General features: G+C 44.2%; 1 non-coding gene across 1 annotated transcript; it reads right to left on the reverse strand.

The window, feature by feature from the left end:
• Positions 1-4167: 4167 nt before the first annotated feature.
• Positions 4168-4249, reverse strand: trnas-uga (transfer RNA serine (anticodon UGA)). The gene has a single exon. It is a non-coding gene; the product is annotated as a tRNA-Ser (tRNA).
• Positions 4250-12681: the final 8432 nt, after the last annotated feature.

Genomic DNA, 12681 nt, shown 5'->3' on the forward strand with positions numbered 1-12681 from the left:
TCTGTATAATGCGTCTGTCACTTCGACCTGAAGCAAGGAGACATTTCTTCCTCAAAATCTAAAGACCCTTTCGAAGTTAAAGTTGAATTCCTTATCCAACATAAAAAGAAAGTAATTACATGATAGCTGAAGAAGAACAAGGATTCATTTACTGTTGGTGTACAACCAATGAATGGTGACAGCAGAGAATGAGGGTGATCAGGTCGTGGTGTCAGTGCCATTACCACTACATTCCCCGGGAATGCTGCAGTGTCTCCTGCTTCACCACTTAATTTCCACCAAACTGGAAATAAAGGAATGAGAATAAGAGGATGAGAAGCAGAAGTGCTTGTGGAACTGCGGTAGGAATCTCCAGGTTAAAATAGTAGTTAAAAAGAGCAACATACACTACTGGATTTAAACCTGGAAAATGAAGCCGGAACACAAAATCAGAAAATATAGCAATTCAAACAGGACACTGAGTGTTTCGATCAGCAACATAATACTTGCGATAAATAACGAGCTTTCAATACAATGAGCAGGTACCAGTGTGATGGGAGGTGCTTTCACCAGCTAAGCCACGGCGCCACGTTAAAAGCCAGATTTGTCATCCATATGTGCAATGTCTGAACCACTTGATCACAGGAATTCGAAAACGCGTTTTCTGTGTTAGCGTTGCTCAGTATAAATGGCAATCAAACTCTGCTTGTGCAAAAACAGACATTTCAATGCTGAGCATTCCCCACTGAAGAGGCACAGAAAAAGACAGTATCCTCTTGCATTGGCATCCAACAGATATTTTCATCTGTTTAAACTGACAGAATAAAGAGGATGTGCTCATCTTCTCTCGCGTCCCATTAACCACATTAATACACACGCAGGGATTTTCAAACCAAGATGAACAGGCTCATTATTGTGAATTGACAGCAGTAGTGTGTGAGTCATTGCGAACAGTGAGAAATAAATGCTGAACCAATAGCACTGACACTGAACCTTGCACCATCAGCTCCACACTCACATCTTGTGTCATGTCTCCTCGGCATCAATGCATTTGACTTTAATTGTTCTACCCTGCACCTCTCCTCAAGTTATTCCCGACCGCTTGCACTGTCGAATTAGTACATGCAATTATTAGAAATGCATTTCTGGGACACAGTTGTCTTTCAATGAGATAAGATTCACTGCCCATCCCTAATTATCCCAAAGATGTAGGGGACGAGTTACTTTTGTCAACTCCTCAAAGACGCCACTCCTGACGCCACTCTGTCAATGTAACTCACTGAGGGAAGAGCAAACTGACGCCACTCAGTCAGTGTTACTCACCCAGGGAAGGGCAGACGGACCCCACACTCTCAGTGTAACTCAGCAGACTGATCCCACACTGTCAATATAAGTCATTCTCTGAAGAGCAGTCTGACCCCACTCTATAAATGTAATTCCCTCAGGGAAGAGCAGACCGATCCCATTCCGTCTATGGCACTCACCCAATGAATGAACACTAACCCCACTCTACCAATGTAACTCGCCAGGGAAGAGCAGACGGAAGCCAGACTGTCAACATAAATTATCGAGGGAAGATAATACTGACCCCGCTCTTTCTATTTCACTCAGGCAGGGAAGAGCAGACTTTCACCACTCTGTGAAAGAAATTCGCCCAGGGAAGGGCAGACTGACCCTACTGTATCTGCGTGACTGACACAGGTAAGAGCAACTAACCCAACTCTGTCAACGTATCTCCCTCAGGGAAGAAGAGCCTGACCCCTCTCTGGCCATGTAGCTCACCCAGGAAACAGCAGACTAACCCCACTCTGTCTATTTAAGTTCACAAAAATCCTCTGAAGTACGTCCTATCCAGACACTCCTATTACAGAGACATCAGTGTCTCTGTAACCGTGTGCGTTCAATGGCGATTCCAAATAACCTGCAAATGTTTAGAATGTGGCAGCAAACCAGAGCAACCACACAGAAATTGGGCGAATGTGCAAACTTCCATCAGGCTGTCACCGAAGGCTGGAATGGAAACCAAACCCGACAGCAGTCGGGATGATAAAATGGCAGAACAGAAACCTAGCAAAAAGAATTGCGTCCCTGTGTTGCAACGATGCTGAGTATTAATTAAGCCCTGAGGAGAAAGTGAGGTCTGCAGATGCCTGAAGAAGGGCTTATGCCCGAAACGTCGATTCTCCTGTTCCCTGGATGCTGCCTGACCTGCTGCGCTTTTCCAGCAACACATTTTCAGCTATTAATTAAGCCCCCGTCACTGTAGTTAATTTCCATTTTCATCACTGCCAACATTCTTCAAAGCAAAGCACGCATTTGCTTTTTTCAGACTTCCTATATCCCGCTTTCATCCCGCTTTTTACCGAATCATATTTCTGACTTTACAAACTACGCCATAACAGGTTGACAACTGCAGAATGAGCTTTGTTCCGTTCTTCACTGATGTTGATAGTAGTAATCCGGCATATTCGAGTAGGACTTGATGCACTTGCGGGTGGTGTATTCGCGGCAGTTTGGCTCTTTTTTTTTTATTTTCGGTCTACTATTTCGAGTTCATTGTGCAGACTTCTGAAGAAGACTTTTTAGAGTCGAAATGGTAACTGTGTTTTCTCTCGAAAGACAGACGTAGCTTTATTTCTGTTCTCTTATAAATTGATCTTCTTCTGATCTTTGCAAGTGAAATAGCGTGCATTACTATTGCTCGGTTTTAGTTTCAAAATCAAGAGAAACATGAAGGAGAGAATATCAAAGAACACAAAGTTCTGAGTTGTTAAGATAATTTTTGCAGCAATGGTGGACATCAAGGTCAAATTAAGATAATGGTGCAAGAACATTTAGTCTGTGGAAGTGGTATGTGACTTTAATTCCAAATATATGTTTCCCTTCTTCCAGTACATCTTTTTGACTCCCAGAAAACATTGATTGTTTTCTGTATTCACTTTGTTACGCGATATCTGTCTTCTGGTCGACCAGGGACAACTTGAATTTGCGTCTGCATTGAATAAGATTTCGCTCTTTGTTTCGTGGAGCAAACCTGTGCATTATGTACCTCTTATCATGCTGATGGCGAAGAAGTTCAAAATGAATTACGGTTTATGGATCGTGAGCAAGAATAAAGTGATCCACTTGCGAACAGATGTCACCACGCCCTATTCCTACATCGGGCCTCAACGATCCATTGGCAGAGTCTGCAGACAGGAAATGTCTAAGTGACTAGTCCTTTGTTCAGTTTGATTTGATACCAATGGTAGTGCTTATTTTGGTGCAGAAATGTGTCAACTTCTCTGACGTTAGAGTCAAAATTTAATTCACATCTACTCATAAGGGTCTTCTCATATCGGAACATGCTGACATGAAAACAACTAACTCTGATAGCAAAGGTTTTTTTCATTAAACTGGGAGTATGTTTAACTAAACAATTCAGACAGCCAGGATGAATAATTGGCATTTGGTTCTTCAAGCTGAGCTCTCCACACCAACTGCTCCAAAGAAGGCCGTGGATAAGATCCCCATCGATTATTTTGGTCAATTTTAACCTCAACAACAACCTATTGTTCTGAACAATGCTACACCACAAGCAGAGGTCTAAGTCTGATTTTCATCGTTAATTTTCAATTTCAGTTCCTAATGCACAGTTTCTAACGAATGTGGACAGCAGAAGACCGTAAACATTCCATTTCTAATATTTCCAGAAAATTCTACTCCGCTGATATCGCCTTGCCTTTTCACATCGCAAGCCAGGAACCTGGATCAGTCGAGTTCCTTTCCACACATGGAGTTGTTTTTTTTCTAATTCATTGACTGCTGATGTAAAAGATTATTGGCCTTGAGAGTCAGCTGTAAATTAGGTCGAACTTTCTCAGCTTGACTTTCAACTGATCCTAAAAAAAAATCATCACCTGCAGGTAAATGTGTTGCATTGCTTCTTGTCTTACTCAATTCCACACACCCCCCACCCCAAACATCCAAATTTCACGATAATTCGACAAATGTGTTGAAACTGATTCGTGTTGGAAGTTGGTGGCTTTTTGTGTATCGACATATAATTTATTCAATTAGATGACTGGGTCAGTCTTGAAACTACTTCGGATTCTTCACAGTTGAAAATTTACTTTCGATTGAATGCAAAGCTCAAGCTCCACGAAATCCAAATCCTGCAAAACAATTAATGACTTTTAAGAGACTCGGCACTGTGAACAGGATTCGAACCTGCGCAGGGAGACCCCATTGGATTTCAAATTCACCGCCTTAACCTCTCGGCCATCACAGCTGCGGGAGTTTGGTCAATTTTAATGGTAAAACAACTGAATTCATTTGTTGGAAGAACAAATTGTCAAGACCCAAAGATTTCGCCAACTCCTTTGCAGAGACCCTGACGAACGCTACCTTCGCAGATTGACAGGCTTTCACCGCAAACTAGATTCTGACACAGCTGAAATTGTGTGAATGATTCTTCGTCGAATTATAGAGTCACGGATGTACACCACGAAGACAGGGTCATTGTCCCACTGCGTCCGATCGATTTTGACTCAATTGCTCATCATCTGGTGCCAAATTAGATGTGTTGTTGTGTTTTAATATTCATCGACATACGGTATTAGAAAAATTGATGCTAAGTCCATAAACACTAGCTACATTCGTAAAAAAAAATCATAATTAGAAAGAATGCAGAACCAATTTACAGGAATGGATCCAGCAACTAATCCGTATGTTCTGACATCAGGTAATGAACTTGTGAGCACAAGAGAGGAAGATTAACCGAAGATTTGGAACTTGAAATCGTCTTGACGGAATTATTTGCAAAGTTCTTGCGGTAGTTCTAGAGTCATCAAGTCCTTGAACAATGCAACACGGAAATTGGCCCTTCTTTCCAACATGACCATGGTGGACAGTTACCCTAAATTAATAGGTCCCATTTGCCAACATTTGGCCCACATCCCTCTAAACCTTGTTACTCATATATCCATCCAGATGCCATTAAATGTTACAGTTGTACCAGTCTCCAACAATTTCTCTGGCAGCTCATTCTGGACGCATCTGAAAAAGTTGCCCCTGACGTCCCTTTTAATTCCTTACCCATTAATTTTAAACCGATGTTTTCTAAATTTTGACTTCCTCACCAGCCGAAAAACACCTTGACGAGTCAACCTATCCATGTCCCTCATGATTAATAAATAGCAACGATTTGACTTTATCATACTTGTCAGGAGGGAAATGTGTGGAGATTATTTGTCGATGGTTTGAAGTAGAAAGTCTAATGTACAGATTTTTAGAAATGCACCTTGGAGAAGTTTTTAACAAGTCATTGAAGTCTAGTAGCAGTTGGAGAAGTATGTTGTGAAAGCTGCAGAAGGATTTCAGGGCACGAGAACGAAGCATTATTTCCAATGTATGGTGGCTCAGTTCGACCGCACTTGGACTACAGTATGAGGAATTATAATCCTCAATTTAGGAAAGATACTAATGCCATATCAGGAATACCACGAATAGTGATTAGCCTTGATATCATGGATGAACGTTAGTCCTCTGAATTGATTTTTTTTTAACAGTTTCAAAACAAGAGAGGTAATCTCATTGAGAGTTGCAAAATATTTGAAGAGATAAACAGGGTGGTGCAATTAAATTTTGTTCCCTCATTGGTGAATCTAGAAGCAGGAGAGGACAATTTTAAAATGAAGCACTGTGATTTATGACCAGGATGAGAACTATTGATTTTTGTCTTAGCCTTGAGGAGTCTCGCTATTCAGCACTACAGTGAGACTTGGATATTTGGTCTTTGAATGCATCACTATCAGCCTGACCCGCCGACACTTACTGCATCACTATAGACCTGACCCCTCACACTTCCCACCTTAATATCAGCGTGAACCCCTCAAACTTACTGCATCACTATCCATCTGGCGCCCTCACACTTACTGCGCCACTTTCATTTCGAGACCCTCATTTTGACTGCGTCACAGTCGGCCTGACTGCCAAACACTTACTTTGTCACTATCAGTCACGCCCTTACACTTCCTATGTTACTATCACCCTGACTCCTTACACTTACTGTGTCACTATCAGCCTGACTCCATCACATTTATTGTGTCAGTATCAGACTGACGCCTCACTCTTATCTTGTCACTAAAACACTGTCCCGTCACATTGACTGTGTCACTATCAGGCTGACACCCTCACACTTACTGCTTCACTATCGCAATGCCCCTCTCTCACTTATGACGTCATTTACACCCTGACACCCCAGACTTGCTGCGGCACTATCACACTGAGGGCCTTACACTTAGTGTCACTGTCATCCTGACCCCTTACACTTACTGCGTCACTATCACACTGGTATCTCACACCCACGGTGTCACTATCATCCTGAACCGCTTACACCTATTGCGTCACTATCACTTTGACCCCAAACACACTAACTGCATCAATATCAGTCTGACTATCTCACACATACTGCGCCACTACCAGGCTGACTCCCTCACATATACTGCGTCACTATCAGACTTACCCACTCATGCTGACTGTGTCACTATCACCCTGAATCCTCACTCTTTCAGGGTCAAGATCATTGTTCCCCCATATACTTACAGCGTAACTATCATCCTGACAACGTCACACTTACTGCGTCTTGATCAGCCTGATCCCCTCAAACGTAATGCGTCACTATCAGCTTCAACTCTCACATTTACTGCGTCACTTCTGACACTACCCTGCACACTTACTACATCCCTATCCGCCTTAGCCCTTCGCATTTACTTCATCACTATCAGCCTGAGACACTCACACTTACAGCTTTACTACAACCTGGCCCTGTGAGTTCATCTATATCACTGTTACCCTGACCCCTTGCCCATACTGCGTCACTATAAGCCTGGCCCCTCAAATGTTCTGATTCACTATCACACTGACATTTCACACTCACTGCGTCACTATCACCCTGACCCCTCACAATTACTGCATCACTACAACCTGACCCCCTGAAAGCATCTGCGTCACTGTCACCCTGACCCCATCACACTTGCCATGTCACCATCACAATGGCACATTCACACAGTCTGCTTCAGTGTCATCATGACACCTCACACTTACTGCATCACTACCATCCTCCCTCTCATACTGACCTGTCACTATCATCCAGAGCCACTCACACTTATTGCGTTCCTGTCACTCTGCTCCCAACACACTCACTGCGTCACTATCACCCTGACACTCGCACACTTCCCGCATCACTATCAGCCTGACCCCTCACAATTTCACCTTATCTATCAGTCTGACTCCTCACATTTCCTGCATCACTGTCACCCTGTCACTTAACACTTACTGGCCAGTATTAGCCTGACGACCTCAACTTACTGCATCAATATCAGCCTAAACACTCACACTAACTCCGTCATCATCTCGCTGACCCCCTCACACTCACTGCGTCACTATCACCCTGTCCCCTTTCACTTCCTGCATTAGGATCACTCTCACTCACGGACACTTACTGCATCACGATCAGCCTGACCCCTCACACATACTGTGACACTATCAGACTGACCCCTCACACTTACCGCATCCCTAACAGCCAGACATCCCAACAGCCTGACCCCACCACACCTGCTGCGTCTCTATCAGCCTGACCCCTCACACCTACTGCTTCACTATCAGACTGACCCCTCACACTTTCCGCATCCCTAATAGCCTGACATCTCACACTTACTGCGTCACTATTCCCCTAACACCTCACTTTTATTGGCCACGATCAGCCTGACGGTCTCAGCTTACTGTGTCACTACCAGCCTGAACGCACACACTTACTCCCTCACTATCACCCTGACTGTCTCACACTCACAGCGTCAGTCTCTTCCTGACCCCATCACACTTACTGCGTCACTATCACCATGGCCCCTTCCACCTTATGCGTCAGGATCAGCCTGACACAGTAACACTTACTGCATCACTATCAGCCTGATCTCCTTGCAATTACTGCGTCACTATCAGCCTGACCACTCACTCTTATTGCGTCACTGTCACACTGACCCCTCACACGAAGTGTTTCACTGTCACCTTGACCACTTCACACTTACTGCATCACTATCACTCTGACCCCCCTCACTGCGTAACTATCGGACTGATCCACTCACACAGTCTGCGTCACTACCACGCTGACACCTCACCCTCATTGTGTCACTATCATCTTCACTCCATCACACTTATTGAGTCACTGTCAGCCTGATCCCCTGTAATGGAAAATTATCATTTATTGTGAAATCTGTGAAACCATGGTTGAAACAAAGAAGTATGGACCTAACTTTGCAAAAAGACAGAAAAAATGTAAAGTTCAAACTAATTTACAGCTGACTCTCAAGGCCAATAATCTATTATATCAGCAGTCAATGAATTCGAAAAAGCAACTCCATGTGTGGAAAGGAACTCGACTGATCCAGGTTCCTGGCTTGAGGTGTGATAAGGCAAGGCAATACATAGTATAAAGGGAATATATGAAAACCGTCAGGCGTCCATTTCATGAGGCGTCTTGCAAATGTGTCGGGTCCACTCTGCAAATTTCAAAAATAAACTTTTTATTTGCTCTTGGTCGCATTTGCGTCGAGTCGATTGAAATTCCACGGCAGTAAACTAGGGGGCTCGCCTGGGACCCTGCGACTGGTAAGATTTTGAAGATTCCCAGGAGGTGTACGCGCCACTGCCTTGAATGTCTTTCACTTCATCTCCAGCGCTGAATTGGCCCCTTTGCGTGAGAGGAGTGGGGTAAGTGGATCGCCCCAGAGTCGCGTTCCGAATCGAATAGGGTCAAGGTAAAAGTTGTGGCTAAAGTAATCCGACATAGAGACTCGTTCGAAGAGAATAAATGAAGCAGGAAGAGGGACCAGTGAACTCTCGCGCGGTATTCAAGTAAAACTCAAGGGAAAGGATTGCCGTCTCTCGAGAGTTTAAGAGGTAGCAAGATTAACGGTGGTTTGAGACTTGGAGCCACCATGGGCAGCGTTGGAGTCGCCAAAGCTGTACCAGTTACGTGGGTTCTTGGTTTGTGAAAACCAAGGCAATGAGACGTCGCGCCCAATGAGAGGGGACCTCCTGAGGTAAAAGCAAGTTATATTGGCAAAGAGAAGATTATGGTATCGTGTGTGTGTGTGTGTGTGTGAGAGAGAGAGATAGACAGATATACAGACAGAGAGACAGAGAGAGAGAGATGAACACTTTTCCAATATCCATGAAAATCGGCTCCAGCAAGAGCGAACAAAAAGAGGGTCGACAGACAACTCAGAATGGTCAAGAAAAAATAGAATATATGCTAAATAATTATGGCCCAGTTTCTGTAAAGCAGTTAAAAATGTAAATCAAGGAATGTGTTTTTCTGGAGGAAGGAAGTTTTAGTAACATGCAGTTGCAAATGTTGAGGTCACCGTTGGAGGAGAGAGAGAGAAGGAGAAACGGAAGGGTAAAATAGAACCTGTGAATTGGAGTGCTTATAACATGTTGAAGGCTGAGCCTGATTTAAGGGAAAGAAAATCTCGAATAAAAGATAGATCAAGTACAGGTACAAACACCAGCGCACATGCACACACACACACGGAAAACAACCTAATGAAGCTGTACAGTGTCTTAAGACTGGATCAGATCCTGACCTTAATGGGTGCCCTCGAAGAGCTACAGCCCCCTGCGAGATCCACTTCGTGAAGATTCCAAGTCAACGGTCGCCGCCTCAGGTTCTGTTGAATCACCAATAGCATATCGTACCCACAATCAATTGAAAAGAATCCCTAAAGAAGTCGAGGCAATGTCCCAGTACCTTAAGCACCTCACGAAAGTCGATTACGTCTATTGTGGACTGATACTACCCAAGGACATAACGACGGCAGAGATCACACCGTTTGAGGCACACCAACGGAATGAAGTACGAAACAACAAAATAGGTAACAATACACGTGTATTACCTGGGACACGGGAAAGCTGAATTAGATAGAACAAGACATAATACATGCTGAAAAATTGCTGGCTCAAGAGAACCATAACCGGAAATTAAAGATGGAACAGCAATTACATAAACCTCAGCTTATTATGATGCAAATGGTCGTTCAGCCGTTGGAGGGAGGAACTGCGGGAAAAGAGAGAGGCACAGGTGGAGTTCGCAAAAGAGGAAGGGATCGCGGAAGTGCGCTTGCAGAGATAGATCTGGCTGGTGCTTTGTTTGCGGAGCAATGGGCCACTGGTCGAGACAGTGCCCGCACAGACAGCCTCAATCGGTCCTGGAGGCTGGACAGCATGGTGACTGACAGGGGACGACTGAGGTTGAGGTGGGCACGCCACAAGGTATAGGTAAACCTCTTTCCTTTATAGTTGGCAACGAAGAATCCCTTATGCTAATCACTTCTACTAACCTAACGGGCACTGAGATGTGTCCCAACACTATATTGAACATTGAGATTGCGAAGTGTGGACAATATGTTCAATATAACAATGGTGCGTATATGTCGATGCCTAACTCTATGTTATATGTGGCAGGTACACCAGTTACCTTATTGGTAGATACATGGCCAGCACATTCACTCCTCAAATCAAGACAGTTCAGAGAGTTGACGGCAATAAAGACAAGTGGAATGTTCCTGAACTCAATGGAGGCATCAGGCGTCGTGATATGAGAGAGTTGTACCGCACCCCTATTGTGTGAAATCAGTAATGTGCATACATTCTAATTCTCAATTTTGTTAGCGGAATTCTGTCCTTTACATTTGATGGCTCGGGATCTCATAGTGAGACTGGGGTTGTATTTGCTCAGTACTCCGACGGGCTTGCAGGCAATTCAAAGGGAAAATTCACAAGTGTAAACTGTAAAATTCTACTCACGACCCCTGGTGTATATCTATGAGTGGCGAATAAGCCAGAGAGCAATGAGTTCAGTGAGCAATTCACTCGCCCTGGAAGCAGGTAAGCATGTTAATCCTATTAACACCGATTTTCTTTTTGTGGGAATATGCTGCACTGCACAGCACACATACGTCACGATGGCCCTGAGGAACCATAAGAGAAGTATTGGTTCAGGAGATTGGTTAAACCAGGTCAGTTGTTATTGTGCGAATTTTATTGTGGGGATGGCAGATGTACAGTCAGTGTGAACTTATGTAAAGTACCTGTCACGGCAAGTAAACTCTGTATGTTTGATGTGGAAGGCGATGCTCCTCACGTGCCACTGGCGAAGGTATCCAGTGACTGATGGCAGGATTTGGGGCCATGGGTACTAAAGGCTTAAAGAACGAAATGTTGGGTGTTCTGGGACGATGTGGGTATGTGGTTCAATGCAGATGTGCGGACATATAGGAAGAAATTAATTTGTTTAACTCAGGCAATAGAACAGTCGAGGTAACCCCCGCGAGCCCTGAAGAGCCTCGAAGGCCTGCATGGCGTTTCCCTAAGACAAACTTCTCAGACCCAAGATTAATAACGGTCCCTACTGAATTATGGTTAAAAGGCAAACATGATGTGGGGCTTATACGAGGTTGTGAACCAATACGAGAAACCATAAAGTCGGAGTATCGTCCTTGCAGGGCACAATACCCGTTAAAACCCAAGGCCATGGACGTAGTTACTCCAGTCTTTCAATCCTTCCCAAAGGTGAGAGAGATAATCCCCTGTGTAAACTCACCGATGAGAACTCCCATTTTTCTGATCAAAAAGGCAAAAATTCCAAGTGAACCGGGAGAATGCAGGTTTGTTCAAGACCTGCAAACAGTCAATAACAGTGTTGTCCCGCGCGCATCAAATGTTCCAAAACCCTATACTGTATTAGTTCAATTTCGACTGGACAGTATATGGTTCCCTGCTGTGGATTTAGCAAATACATTCTTTAGTGGAACGGTGCATCCAGATAGCCAATTATGGTTCGCTTTTTCATTCAAAGGGAAATCTTATGAGTTCACACGACTTTGTCAATGTTACTGTGAGTCACCCACTATATATAATGAGGCTCTACGCAGGAGTCTGGAGACTTTTCTTTTAACCCCTGGGTCTGCGCTTCTGCAATCTGTCGACAATTGCTTAATAGTAGCACCGACAGACGAACAACGTGAGAAGGATTCCCTTGCATTGCACGAGGGAAGGGCACAAAGCCAGTCTCGCAAAGCTTTGATTTATGCAACAACAGGTGTAGTTCTTCAGTCACTTAATATCTGAACAAGGGAAGGCCATTGGTCAAGACAGAGTGCAAGTAATTCAGCTATTTCCAAGGCCTCACATGAAGAAACAATTGCTATCCTTTTTGGGCATACGCTCCTACTGAAGAACGTTTATCCCACATTACACAAATCTTGAGGCGCCCTGAAGTGACATGGCCCATGGAAAAGGGTAGCAGAACCAAGGTCCGTTGCAATGGATTTCAGCGGCCGAGTTGAATTGAAAAAGACGTTTCAAAGTCCACCTACACTGGGGTTTCCGAATCCAAACAAGCCTTCTGTCAAACGGCAGATGAGAAACATGGCTGCCTGACATCTGTGTTGTTGCAGGATCATGGGGGAAAATTCAGACTGGCAGCTTATTTTTCAGCTAAGCTAGACCTCGTAGCTGGGGGATTGTGTAAATGCCTGCGAGCTGTGGTTGCAGCTGAAAAGGCTGTTGCAGTGTCCAGGGATATAATCAGCTATGGCGACTTAAGCTGAAAATGTGTTGCTGGAACAGCGCAGCAGGTCAAGCAACATCCAGGGAACAGGA

Source organism: Chiloscyllium plagiosum, unplaced genomic scaffold (assembly GCF_037043375.1).
Source record: "Chiloscyllium plagiosum isolate Xiang-an unplaced genomic scaffold, Cpla_swu_hap1 HiC_scaffold_45, whole genome shotgun sequence".
In the NCBI taxonomy this organism is placed as follows: Eukaryota; Metazoa; Chordata; class Chondrichthyes; order Orectolobiformes; family Hemiscylliidae; genus Chiloscyllium; species Chiloscyllium plagiosum.